General features: G+C 35.4%; 1 protein-coding gene across 1 annotated transcript in view; it reads right to left on the bottom strand.

Moving 5' to 3' along the window:
- CDH12 (cadherin 12) overlaps positions 1-13,270 on the bottom strand; it is a 643,007-nt gene that overhangs the window by 557,902 nt on the left and 71,835 nt on the right. The gene's annotated exons all lie outside the window — the stretch shown is intronic.

Genomic DNA, 13,270 nt, shown 5'->3' with positions numbered 1-13,270 from the left:
CAGGCACTGTTAGCAGCTTCAGGCTACAGAGAAATAATTTACTTAGAAAAGCAGTAGGGACTTCTATAACACCTTACAAGGTGAACAGACATTTTTACCTCTACATACAGACAGACAGTAGTTTTCAGGGAACAAAGCACATTAATCTCAAAGTTGTGCTTTGTATATTTTGCGGAATTATACTTTTTACTATGAGTATTTAAAAATCTGCTTGTTAGGGAACTGCTAATTTTATTGCCTGTTGTGCTAAGAATCCAGATGTCCCAAATAACTCTGGATTTCTATACTTATACCAAATCAAATTATATTATTCATATAGATTTTGTTGCAATCAGAATTCTCTAGATACAGGTATTCAAAATGTCTTTTTCTCTGGTCTCAAGGGCTTCTATGATCATGATACTGAGTATCATTAACTCAGCATCTACACATTAATTTATGACTTTCTGAAAGATACAGGCTGACCAAGAAATTAGACTCTGCAGGAATACAGACAAGAAAAAATTGCATCTTCAGTGAGACACTATAAAATCTAAGATATTGGGGATTCACATTGAAAACCAATGTTTTTCTTCCGGTCAGCAAGTCAGACCAAAACAAGATTTAAACAGACGTGCTGCTGGTTAATCAAGATTTTTAACTATATCTAGTTTTAAACTATTAATTGCAGACAGCAACAACTTTTCTGAGGAGATAACCACAGTGATAGGGCTGGAGTCATCATGCTACGAGAAAAATCCATGAAAATACTTCTTTATCGGAGAGCGTGTTTTGATGAAAAAATACAAGTCTTCACCTTTTCCACCTCCAGACTCTTTCCCATCTAAATAGCTGCTCCATTGAACCACAAAAGTGATCATAAACCACATAAAAAATTGGATCATTGACACATTCAAAAGGTGCATGTGACCACTATTTCTTGGATATGAAGGTTCTGAACCTGCTAGTTTTGTGTGGCTGGGGTTTAATACAGCTTCTTTTTCCTACATACCAGGTTATATCAATGTAAGGGTAGTAGCTAAAAACAAAGTGATCAAACCCCATCATTTGGATTTAAACACAAGCCTGAAGAACTCAGAACCATTGACTTCACAGATGGAAAACTGCAGAAATCTCAGATTCTCAAGAGCTTCTAGTTCTTGTCCTAGAAGTGTCAGATACTCAACCCTTGCTTGTCTTTGGGAACAACTGAGAGAATTCTAGTGTATGGCAGCAGTAGGTCTAAGAACAAACTCAATCTTTATGACCAAAGAATTTAATGACTACTGAAGAACATTTAATTTAATGTCATATCTGCAGACAATCAATGCAGAGATTTGAGGATGAAAGTATTGTAGAAACTTAAGGAAGTACTTGTGCTACAAATTAGCTTTGCCTGTATTTAAAATCATGTGCATTTCAGAATTGATGAAAGGCTGTAAATTAAGAACTTTAATAAGCTTTACTGATCAAAATAGTAAATACAAAGGAACCAATAATCTTCTTTTCATTGATCAAGTAGTATACTATAGTTCAATAAAGAGAAAATGTTTAAACAATAAGCATCATCTAGTAATAGAAAAGGGAAAGAAACATTTGTGGAAAATTTGAAGGTAACTTTGAATGTGTTAAAAAATAAGGAAGACTTATTTATGATTTTATATTGGATGACTTCTCACATTTTCTGCTTTTTCCTGTGTCTATACCTAGAGAAAGATCAGCTCACTACTCTGTCACAAATATGAAACAGCCATAACAACATACAGAAAAGTTCTGTGGGGGGAGCAACCTTTATTAAGGTTTTTAACTTTAGCATGCTGAAATTCATTTGGAAACCCTCCTAAAATTTGCATAGCAATCCAAAATAAAATTAATTTCCAGTCTTTCTGGGAATTATTTTCAGTGGTTTGGCTACTTTTTTGCAAACAAACAAGGAAAGCAAAAATCTCTTTCTGTCTCTAAACAAGAATCTTTTGTAAAGGTTGAGGTAGCTGAGGATTCAGCCTCCCTAGTTAAATCTCTGTGCCTGTATAATTCTTCTCCCAGTACTGAGTTGTTAATTAAGTTACTACTCAGTAGTAACCAACACTTCAGCATAGATTTTTAGTATAGATGGTTTCATTTACCAAATTCTTTCTGCTTGTTTGCCTGCTTCAACATGGAAGGTCTCCTTATTTTGATCTTGTTCTCTTTTTTTTTTTACTGTCTGATAGAAGATAAAAACCACTTGGATACTCTATCCTTTGTACAACAAATTGATTCTTGAAGTAGTTCTTTCTCAAATAAAAATACTGTCTTTTTAATGGTCCCAGTTGCTTTTGTCACGCAAGATTAATTCCATAAGCATTTTCATGTTTATCACAATTTCAGTGTCTGCATTTCTAACAAAAAAAACAAAAAAAAAACCCCAAAAAAACCCCTACCAGACCAAACAAAAAACTTCCAAACATAAAAAGGTTTCTGTAATATGGCAACAGTACTTCAACTGGACTATAAAATCATCCGCAATTTTTTTCTTCTGTTTAGATTCATTTTGCATCTACAGAAAGACAACTATAATATATCAACTTCTTTACAATTAAGGAAACTCTTCAATGAAATTGTCTACAGCTCTGGTTTGCAAAGTCCATTAAAAAATTATGCCAGGATATTAAAATAGAAACATCTATATCTATGAAATCTATTTGCACATTTTAATACATAATAAGCATTCCACTTAAAAGAGACAGGACTTTCTTTGAAATAAATTTTAAAAGTATTATTGCATCAACTATGAATAAGAACATGGACGAAATTACTACAAACGAAGAAATAAACCAGGTTATTTCAGGTGAATAATTAAAATTCTTGCATCTTTTTCTCAGTAGCTCAATTATCTCTAAACAAGTCTTTGTTGTTGGTCTGGAAAGTGTGATTCTGGATGTTTTTCAAAAAACACATTTTCCCCCTCAGCACTTTGTAGATATAAACACCAGACCAGAACAAATATGAATTGCACTAGAAATAATGCTTTAAAAGCAGGACTTTCAAAACAGTAAGAGAAATAAGTGACAGTGACTTGTTGGCAAATATATTTCAAAGCATAGCACTGGACTGTAAAAGTTCATGTTAACTTGTCAAAAATAAATAATTTTTTTTACTTTCTTAAACTCAGCAATTTTACCAGTCTTCAGACATTAAAAACTGCTCACAGAGCAACTCCATTTTATTAATCACATTTTTTGCTGGTTAAGCAAAACCCTAAGATCTATCATTTTTGGAAGATGCCTACTGGTTTGATTCACCTCAACTTCTGAGCCAGGATTGAATAGGATCATTTCCTTGAGAGTGAACTTTGACTACGTTTTATCTTTTGTTTATTTGGTCATTTGTTTGTTTGTTTGGGGGGTTTTGTTTCATTGTTTCAGTTTTTGTTAACTGGTAAGAGACCAGTGATACAGCTAAAAAACAAAAGTAAGGGATTTTTTTCTTCCCTATGGGCAAAACAGTGTGTGCTGAACACATAGTGCCTACCCGAGGCATATTCCCAAGCTTTATCGTCTGCCCCTTTCACATGAAATGGCTTCCCTCATGGGTTCACGATGGATATTTGAATCTCCTGTTCTGTTTTGAATTATGTTGGGGTGTGGGGTATTTTTTTTACTATCTGTAATGAATCTGATTTTTAAAGATGTAGCTCAAACAGTATTTTACCGATTTTTATAATCTTAAAACGGAACAGAAATTTATGCTAGAAAAATAAAATATTAAGGCTAACAAGATTATTTTATATGTCTAATCTCATGAGGTTTAGGTCCATTCATACATTCTTTGGAAACTAACAATCTTTGCATAGTACTGACAGTGGTGCAATGCTGGAAATATTTCTTACTATCAAACCATCCTTCTAAGGCCTGTGGAAAAAAAAATCTGGTTATTTCAGTGTGATTCCTACCACGCTTCTTTATTTATCACAGCAGTATAAATAAAATTCATGCAGAAGGAAATCTTGCTTTCTGCTTATTCCAGAAAAGAGATCAGGTCACATAATAACCTCTAATACATGAAGCCATCAGATTACAGCTGGTGTTTTATTTTGCCACAGTAGTAAGAAAGACTGCATTTTGATAGTAGTTATTGAACAAATCCTCCAGAGAAAAAACAGGTTTTCTCTTATGGCATAGCCAGAGATAACTTGTCTACCTTTTGACAACTCTTACTTATACCTGTATTTCCTATTTAAATAAAGTTGGATATTTAATTTCTTCAATTCTTTGAATTTCATTAGAATTTATAAACACCATCTCATTCTGGGAATAATTCAGCAAAAAGAATGTAAACTAGTGTAGATTAATATAATACTACTGCAATTTTGCAATAATATCCAATTTTTGTAGACTTCCTTTGCACAAATTCCTTCCCCAAAATTGCATGTCCTTTTTTTTAATAATAAATTGCAGATCATAGAATTATAAAATGTTTTGGGGTGGGACCTTTAAAGATCATGTAGTTCTGTGCCCATGCAATGAGCATGGGCAAGATCAGATTTCTTGGAGCCCCTGTCCAAAGTGAATAGAATTATATTCTCTCATGGGATTATACTGAACTCATGTAGTCATGCTTGATGTAATTTATTTGTAACTGCTAATTGGCATTTAAGATATCTGAAACAGGATCTAGGGTTTTTTTGGTTTTTTTTTTTTTTGGTTGGTAGGGTTTTTTCCCTATATGTCTTTACATAGCAAATATCTGGAAATGAATAATTTAAAACCTAAGTTTGTGCAACTGTCTAAATTTTCAAGAAACATGATGTGAAATATTTTTCTAATGCAAATAAAATGCATTTTACAGAGTTCTGTTTAAAATTCCTTTTTAATATGAACCTTTAGAGAATGTTTAAAAATGCATTTTCTGAGCTTTTTCTGTCCTATGTTGACTCTTAAAGTAAATATTTAATCAAGATACCAGGGGAGGAAGCCACCTGGGCACCATAGGCTATTATATTTCATAAAATATTAGATGGTAATATTTAAGTGGGAAGAAAAAAGTTTTATTTCTACCATGGGATATTAACATTTTCCATCTTTTTCACATTTGGTCATGTATCCAAACTATACCGGCTCTTCAAAACTTGAATGTTATAGTAGAAAATTAAGAAGCTCTGTGACATTAAGTCAATTTGAATATCTGTAAATTCTCAAATGCAATAAAGATATATTACTCCTTATCAGTTCAGCCTCAACTATCACCTATCAGCCACTTATAAAGAAAATAACAGTAATATGGATTAGATGGTAGTTGGCAAAATTATAGTCACCAAGCAGTTTTCAGTGTGTGAAATAACCTGATCTTTCAAATGAACGATATTTAAGTTCATTTCAGAGGTGAGGTGTTTTTGAAGGTAGATGCTGGCTGAAGAAGATTGGACTTTAAGGAAATTGTTTCATTGAATATACTTTTCAAACAAAGAAATTAGGATTAAAAACTATGTTTGGCATTCCAGACAACCATTAAATATCCTCCACAAGCTATAAAACATTTGGGATGATGTAAAACAAACAGCTTTCCACATCATTGTTAAAAAGGAATTCGTGTACACAGTCTGAACGTATGCATAACTCAAAGTAAAACTGTTATTGCTTGACACTGGCCAAACACCAGGCAGCCACGAAAGTCACTCACCCTCCCCTGCCACAGTTGGGCAGAGGGGAGAAAAAAACTTAACAAAGGCCTCATGAGTTGAGATAAGGACCAGCAGAAAACACTCTAAGGGCAAAACAGGCTCAACTTAAAGGTACAATGTGAATTTATTGCTAAAAAAATCAGAGGAGGATAATGAGAAGTAAAATAAGCCCCTAAAACACTTTTTTACTCCCAACCCCTCCCTCCTTCCCACTGACAGCACAGGAGACAGGGTGGGGCTTTTGGTCAGTTCATTACCCGAGGTTTTCCTCTGCTGCCCAGGGAGAGGAGTCCTTCCTCTGTGAGACCGCAGGGTCCCTCGCACAGAGACAGTTCTTCTCCCACATGGTTCCTATCTCGTGAGCAGCAGCCCTACTGCGCCTGCTGCAAGTGTGAGTGCCTCCCATGGGCACGCTCCTCCCAAAACTGCTGCAACATGGGTCTCTCCTTCAACAGGGTACAGTCCTATAGCACCAGGCTGCTCCAGCCTGGAAGCAGGGCCCCCTCTCTCCACTGGGTCTCCCACTGGATCACAGCCTCCTCCAGGCATCCACTGCTCCAGCATGGGCACCTCCCTCACGGGCTGTGGGTGGATCTCTGCACCCCCCCATGGATCCCCATGGGCTGTGGGTGGATCTCTGCATCCCCCATGGATCCCCACGGGCTGCGGGTGGATCTCTGCATTCCCCATGGATCCCCAAGGGCTGTGGGTGGATCTCTGCATCCCCCATGGATCCCCACGGGCTGTGGATGGATCTCTGCATCCCCCATGGATCCCCAGGGGCTGCAGGGGCACAGCTGCTTCACCATGGTCTCACCACAGCCTGCAGAGGAACCTCAGCTCTGGCGCCTGGAGCACCTCCTGCCCCTCCTTCTGCACTGACCTTGGTGTTTCCATGTGGTTTCCCCCACATGTTCTCACTTCCTCCTCTTCCCTTTCTAGAATTAAAACTGCACCAAACTTTGTTTTGATTTTCTCCTTAAATTTGTTATCACAGAGGTGTTACCACCATCTCCAATTGGCCCAACCCTGATGAGCAGCATGTCCATACTCAGACCCATCAGGGACTGGCTCTGCTGGACATGGTGGAAGCTTCAGCAGCTTCTCACAGGAGCCACCTCTGTGACCCCATGCTACTAAAACCAACATAAGCAGAAGACGCAAATACTAAGAAAATCTATCCAATCCTGATCTTTCCAGTCTCCAAAATAATGAATGGTTTTGACTTGCTGTGTTATTGGTAATTTTATTCCTGTCTCCTTCAAGACAAGCTAAAATTCTGAAAAATGTTGCAAGCACATTCCTTGTTCTTCCTGTGATCACGTTTCTATTTCTTTCCAGAATATAGAATCACTGGAGTCATATACTCCAACTTTTTTTTTCACTATTAAATTTTCTAAGAACAGTAGGTTCTTTGAAAATGACTGAATAAATAAAAAAATATTAATTTATGAACTTAGTCTAAAATTGTGTTGCTGGTTACACCTAAGGTGCATAGGTTCTCCTCTACATCTTTGCCTAAAATTTAACAATATTGTAATATTTAAAATGACACATTAAAATCAACATAGAACAGTTGACAATTTTATTTGTTAAAGATGGTATTTTCACCCACTCTTTGAGTAATCTGTCTAGGTGAAGTCTAAAGTATTAAATATTGTATTTCTAAGCTAAGAGAAGCAAAAATACTCATTAAGTAGTTAAGTTCTGCTCTGAAATGAACCCAAACATAGGCTCATTTTCAAACAATTTTAGTTAAAATTACCATTCTAATTTGTGCCTCATCTAATAAAACCAATATCAATGAGTTTTTCAATCAATGTACAGTGTTTTCACCAGCACACAAGGTATCTAGAGTACAGGTCTTGGGAGGAGCAGCTGAGGGAGCTGGAGTTGTCCAGTCTGGAGAAAAATAAAGCACAGGAGCAACCTTTTGCTTGCCACAACTATCTGAAATGAGGCTGTAGCAAGAGGAGAGGTCAATCTTTTCTCACAAGTAACAAGTGATAGGACAAGAGTAAACGGCCTTAGGTTGCAGCAAGGGAGGTTTTGATTGTATATTAGAAAATTTTCTTCATGGAAAAGGTTATCAGGCATTGGAACAGGCTGCCCAGGGAAGTGGTTAAGTCACCATCCCTGGAGGTGTCCAAAAGGGGTGTGGATGTAGTACTTGGGAGCATGGTTCAGTGATGAACACAGCAGAGCCAGGTTAACATTTGGACTCAATAATTGTAAAGGGGTTTTTTTGTGATTCTATAATTCTATATATATAATTTACAACTTGTTTAATAATATTAACACAAATGTATAATATAAACATCAAGAGACAAAGAAACATTGTAAATTCATTGCTTTTGAACTAAGAGAAAATTAAATCTTTTCACGTAAACAATGAAGTTAACCTGTTAACATTGCCTCTATTAGAAGGACTGCAATGATGGAATTTGAGGAAAATAGAAACTAATGGATGTTAAGGAAAAAGTACACCACCACAGGTGCACCTACTTGAAACTAGCAAAGACCGATGAGATATAGAAAGAGAGAAATTCTCAAAAAGTAAGGGAAAGCTGCTGAAGGAAATAGACTCAAAAAGACTGGAACATTCCTGAAACAGATTACAGGATGTTTTATGCTTATAAATCATCACTCTTTGAAAAATAAGTAAATAACTAGAATTTGGGGGGGGGGGTGGGAATTAAAATGCTCATTCAAATGAGATTTAAAAAAATGATGCAAGTACTTCAGGCAACTTTCCCAATAGAATTTACCACCCTTATACATGAAATAGCATTTGATACCATGACACTGTTGTCATTGTAACAATTTTTGCAAAGGGCTAGAATGACTCTTGCAAATGTCAAACTAAAGTCAGGGCTGACATAACCTAATCGTACCCTTGTAGGGGGAAATACACACAGGGAAAGCTGATGTCTGTGCCCCAAAAATCATCATTCTTTCTCTAAGAACTTAGACCCTTCATCTTCCTGTCAACTCACTTCTGATTATTTCACTGGCATGTTTTTAATTTGGCAGATTTTAAGAAATCAGGCTAATTATTCTAACCTATTAGTGAAAGATAGGTTTTCAACTCATTAAAATGCTGATAGTCTTCTGAAAGCCCTCAGTTGCCTTTTCAATTACTTCAACAACAAACATGATCATTTCTGTGCATAAAGGTATTTCTTCAAAAATTACTTGTTTTCAAAAAACCAAACAGCTGTCTGCTGGAGGTGAGTAGGGTATAAGACAAAATCTATATATGTATTTTCATTTAAATTACTAGATTTTATGCATCTGCCACATATTGGAACACTGCTATGTGCCTGTCTTCAACATTGAATAAAATATAACTCCTCAGCTTTATTCTTAGTCCAAGTTCTGTCAGCAGCTAGGATTTAATTTGAAGAATTTTTTTTATAAGAAATGTTTTCCCTAATTTCTTTTGTCACACAGTTTTTTAATTAGAGCTCAAGTTAGTAAACATACTTAATCTCTCACTCAGCATTCCTCAGGCTGATGATGGCTATGTTATACTGAGATTAAAATGTCTCAGTGTAAGTTTGTTGTTCACTTATTAGTTGTTTTGGCTTGTTAGTTTGTTTTTTAAACTGTCTTCAGGCTGCAAACCCTTTGGCAATGCCTCTAGAAACATGGACTGCTTCCTGATTTTATTTTCCTTTTTCTTTTGTTTATTTTTCCTTCAGTTTATAAAATATGCAAACTGACTAAATTCCCTCAGTATATGAGCAGTGGAAAGAATACAGCTGTTGATAGCAGGTTTTAAATCTTGACAGAAAAGCCAATTTACAAGATTCTACTAACAAAATAAACTTTCCAAACAACCATCACTTCAAACTTCTCTTCCTTACTTGCTCATACACCACACTGTGAAATAATATATTGTGTATAAGCAACCCAGTGTGGCAGTAGAACCAAGCTCTATCAAAACAAGCAGGAACAAATTATACCCTGAATGATTATTTAAAATGTTTTCCTTACCTCTGATTTCAGTTGAATACAAAATCACTACGTACTTATAACTATCTTTATTTTTTTATTAATTTCTATTACAAATCTGTAAATGTTCACCATTATAGCAAAAGCTGCCTTTCATTTCATTTATAAATCCATTAATTTAAAACTGTCTAAAGCTCCGAATAATTAGTTGCAGCTAGTTAAACAGGAAAATCATCCCAACTCATCACCATGCTTTGGTTGTGAATCATGTGGGTTTTCATTTATCAGTACAATATCAGGATAACATATGGTCCTGTTCAGAGACCCTAACTCCATTGAGCTTCATGCTGCACAAACACTGAGAATTGTCTTAAAGGAAATTTAGACAATGAAATTACAGAAAGACTTGTAGTAGAGAAGAGCACAGAACATTTAGGCTATTAGCAACTTTGTATATGCAAGACAAGAAAAACTTAAGGAGACTTAAGTTTTTTATTAATTTTTTTATTAATTTTTTTTTTTTAAGGAGACTTAAGTTTTTATTAATAAACTTAATGTTTATTTGAAAAGATAAACATTTAAATCTGCTCTCTTTTTTTAGGCACAATGATGGGAAGCAGTAAAAAAACCTGGTTGTGCTTAAATGAGGAGCAGGAGGGAAGTTGCCAGCAAAGACTGGTGGTCTGCACCAACATTTGTGATAATAAATTAGAGATGACAGGAAGGGTGGATGATGAACTAATCGACCTCAGAGTGACAGCGATAAGCTTGTACTATTTTACAGTATTAAGAAAGGGAAACAGAAAATGGATGAACAAAGAAGAATAACATGATGAAATAAAACTGGTTATAAAATTATATGGTATCAGCACTGAGTGGATAGACATGAAGCAAGATTGTATTTGCCTACATGAGTGATGAACTTGTAAAAGCGATTGATACATAAGCTGACATCCTGGTGTATTAGACACTCTCCTTTTCTCTACAAACAATGAATAACCACCAAATATCCAAATATGCTGTATTGAGCGTGTCTGGAATGGAGTTAATGATCACCATGGCAGTCTTCATAGAGCTGTCTGCATTGGCAGGTAGAAAGGGGTACAAAGCAGTGCTTTTCCTGGGATATTCCATACCATATGATGTAATGTTCATTAATAGAAGCTGCGAGAAAAGAGGAAGGCCTGGAGAGGGCATTTGTTATAGAGATATTTGTCTTCCAAAGAAACTGAAATACATACTCTATCCCCAGTTTTTAGGAAGTGGCTGGACTCTGACTTTTGGTGGAAAATAAGAGAAAAAATCATTTTGGTCTGCTTTGTTTATTGCTTCCTTTACTTTCATTCATTATACTGCCTTTTTTCCTGATCCATGCATTTCTTAAATCTTTTGTGTCCCCATCCTGTTGAGGAGGAGGAATGAGATAGCAGTTGAGTGGGCACATGGCAGCCAGCTGAGGTGAATCTGCCTTATTTTCATTGCTGCTTCTCTCCTTAGTTATTCTTTCTGTAGAAAAAGTTATCTTATGATAATAATCATTACTTTTAGAATCAGTCTTGTAAATTCCTCTCATTTCTGACATTATTTTTAGGGATGGCTCAGTTTTCACCACTAGCATTTTTACAAACAACATTATCTTCCTTTTTAAATTACTTAATAGGTTCATTCCAGAATGATGATTCTTTGAAGGGTAAACCTTCAGAGAAGAGGAATTGTACTGTAGTTGTGCTACTGCAAATGATTAGAAAGTCCTGTAGTGGAAGACCAGAACAACATGGATGTCTTGCCTCAAAAGCTCTCCAAGGAATCTCTTGGTCTGCCTGGATAAACATTTTAAATTAGAGAATGGAATATCTGCTGAGTCAATGGGCCCAGGCTTTACCCAAACTTGACCAGGAATGAGCCAGGTCTCTCAGGCTCTTCCAGGTAAGGGGACACAAGACTGTAGGAAACAGAGTTTACTAAATTCAAGTTTATATGCTGAAATTCCAGCTGGAAAACTCAGGACATAAATTAGAAGAGAAAACCTTCAATGAATAAAAAAATAGACATAATTTTCTCCTTCACTGTATTTTAATCTCTTACAAGTTTCAAAGAGAACATTAAATGAAATGTGGAGGAAAGCTTTCCTGCCTTTAAGCTGCATTTTTTGCTATACAAAGGTAATCAAACACTTATGGTATAGAAAAATAAAGTAATGTAGAAAAAAAAAAAATAGGGTAGATTTTCCAGCCTGTTTCACATAAAAATAATTCATTTCAAAAACACAAGCTTTTATAAAAGTTTGTAATGCCAGGCTTCTTAGAACCTATCTTGTATAGGACATGTCAAATTAAGAATACAGTAGACACTGCAAATGTATCAGGGCAACTCAATGACTTTTGTTTTAATGCCCCAAATACTTGAAGCACACTTAAATCAAAATACACAATTTTATTATGGAAAACACAACCGCTAAGTATTGGATCTCCATAAAAGGATTCAATTTTGTTGTCATCCTATTGCAAAAGTTCCATACCTTCTTGGGGCTTTCTCATGGGCATCTCCTCACAGCACAACCAACAAACTCCAGCTCTCTCCTCAGCCAGCAAACCCACTTTTTTATAGCTCTCATCCTTATATTAGACACAGCTGTGGCCGGTTAAGGGCAGGCCTGTTCCTAATCTTTGGTAATTATTACAGCTGCAACGCTTCAGGGGTGAGATTACCTTCTTCACTATCTTTATTTTCTTATATTCTGTCCCCCCACACAATTTCTCATCTATTGGTTATAAAGTTATACATAAAAGCTTAACAGAGAGTAAGAACTGTAAGTTTATAAAAATTTCTAACATAAATTATCATTCTTTAAACCCATCTTAGATCTTAGACCTTCTCTACTTAGCCAATCACCTGGCTAAGTAGAGAAGGTCTATGGAACTAGTTTGAGTTTTAATTTCAGAAAAAAATCTTTGAATTTAAAATCCTATACAGAATGATACCAAACTTTTATTATGCCCATGCTTGATTTGTGAATAGAAGAGCAATTTAAACATTCATACATGTAACTTTACATTGCATGCATTATGAAGTCATCCAAAGAAGACAGCTGACAATTTCTTCTCGCTGATACTCTTTGCCATTGTGATTTGAGATTGTCTGTGTTAATCCAAGTATTTAGGTCTCTTTTGGCCTACTGCTACAATTATATTTAAAGACAGAAATTTACACATCTGAAACTGGGAATGCAAACCACCAACTGATTGCCCATTATGTGTATTACAGAGACAGTCGTTCTTATATTACCAGAAGGATTATCTTTGAATGTAAGAGCTAGTTTCTATGAAAGCACTATAAATCTATCAGCACAACACTTAAAAAGGCATTAAAGTTTCTGTCTATAAAGTCCTTAAAAATAATGTGCGTTCTCAAAATTATTAGAAGCGGTATATATGCAGTCTTTCCAGAAAAATAATTAAAATCCTGTAGCAACTATAACTATGAACTTTAAAACTGCAGTAGATGGAGGATATCAAGAAGTAAGAAAAAACCAACATTTTTTGCAATTGTATTTGAAAATCTGCATGAGATGAAAAATTTATTAACATATGGGAGATGATATAATCATGGACATTATAAGAAGAAAAATACTTAAAGTATTTCTTAAAAGGATATTTTTTGTCTTCAGTGAAA

The sequence above is a fragment of the Molothrus ater genome, chromosome 1 (genome assembly GCF_012460135.2).
Source record: "Molothrus ater isolate BHLD 08-10-18 breed brown headed cowbird chromosome 1, BPBGC_Mater_1.1, whole genome shotgun sequence".
NCBI classification, from domain to species: Eukaryota; Metazoa; Chordata; class Aves; order Passeriformes; family Icteridae; genus Molothrus; species Molothrus ater.
This window is presented reverse-complemented; position numbering and strand designations above follow the sequence as displayed.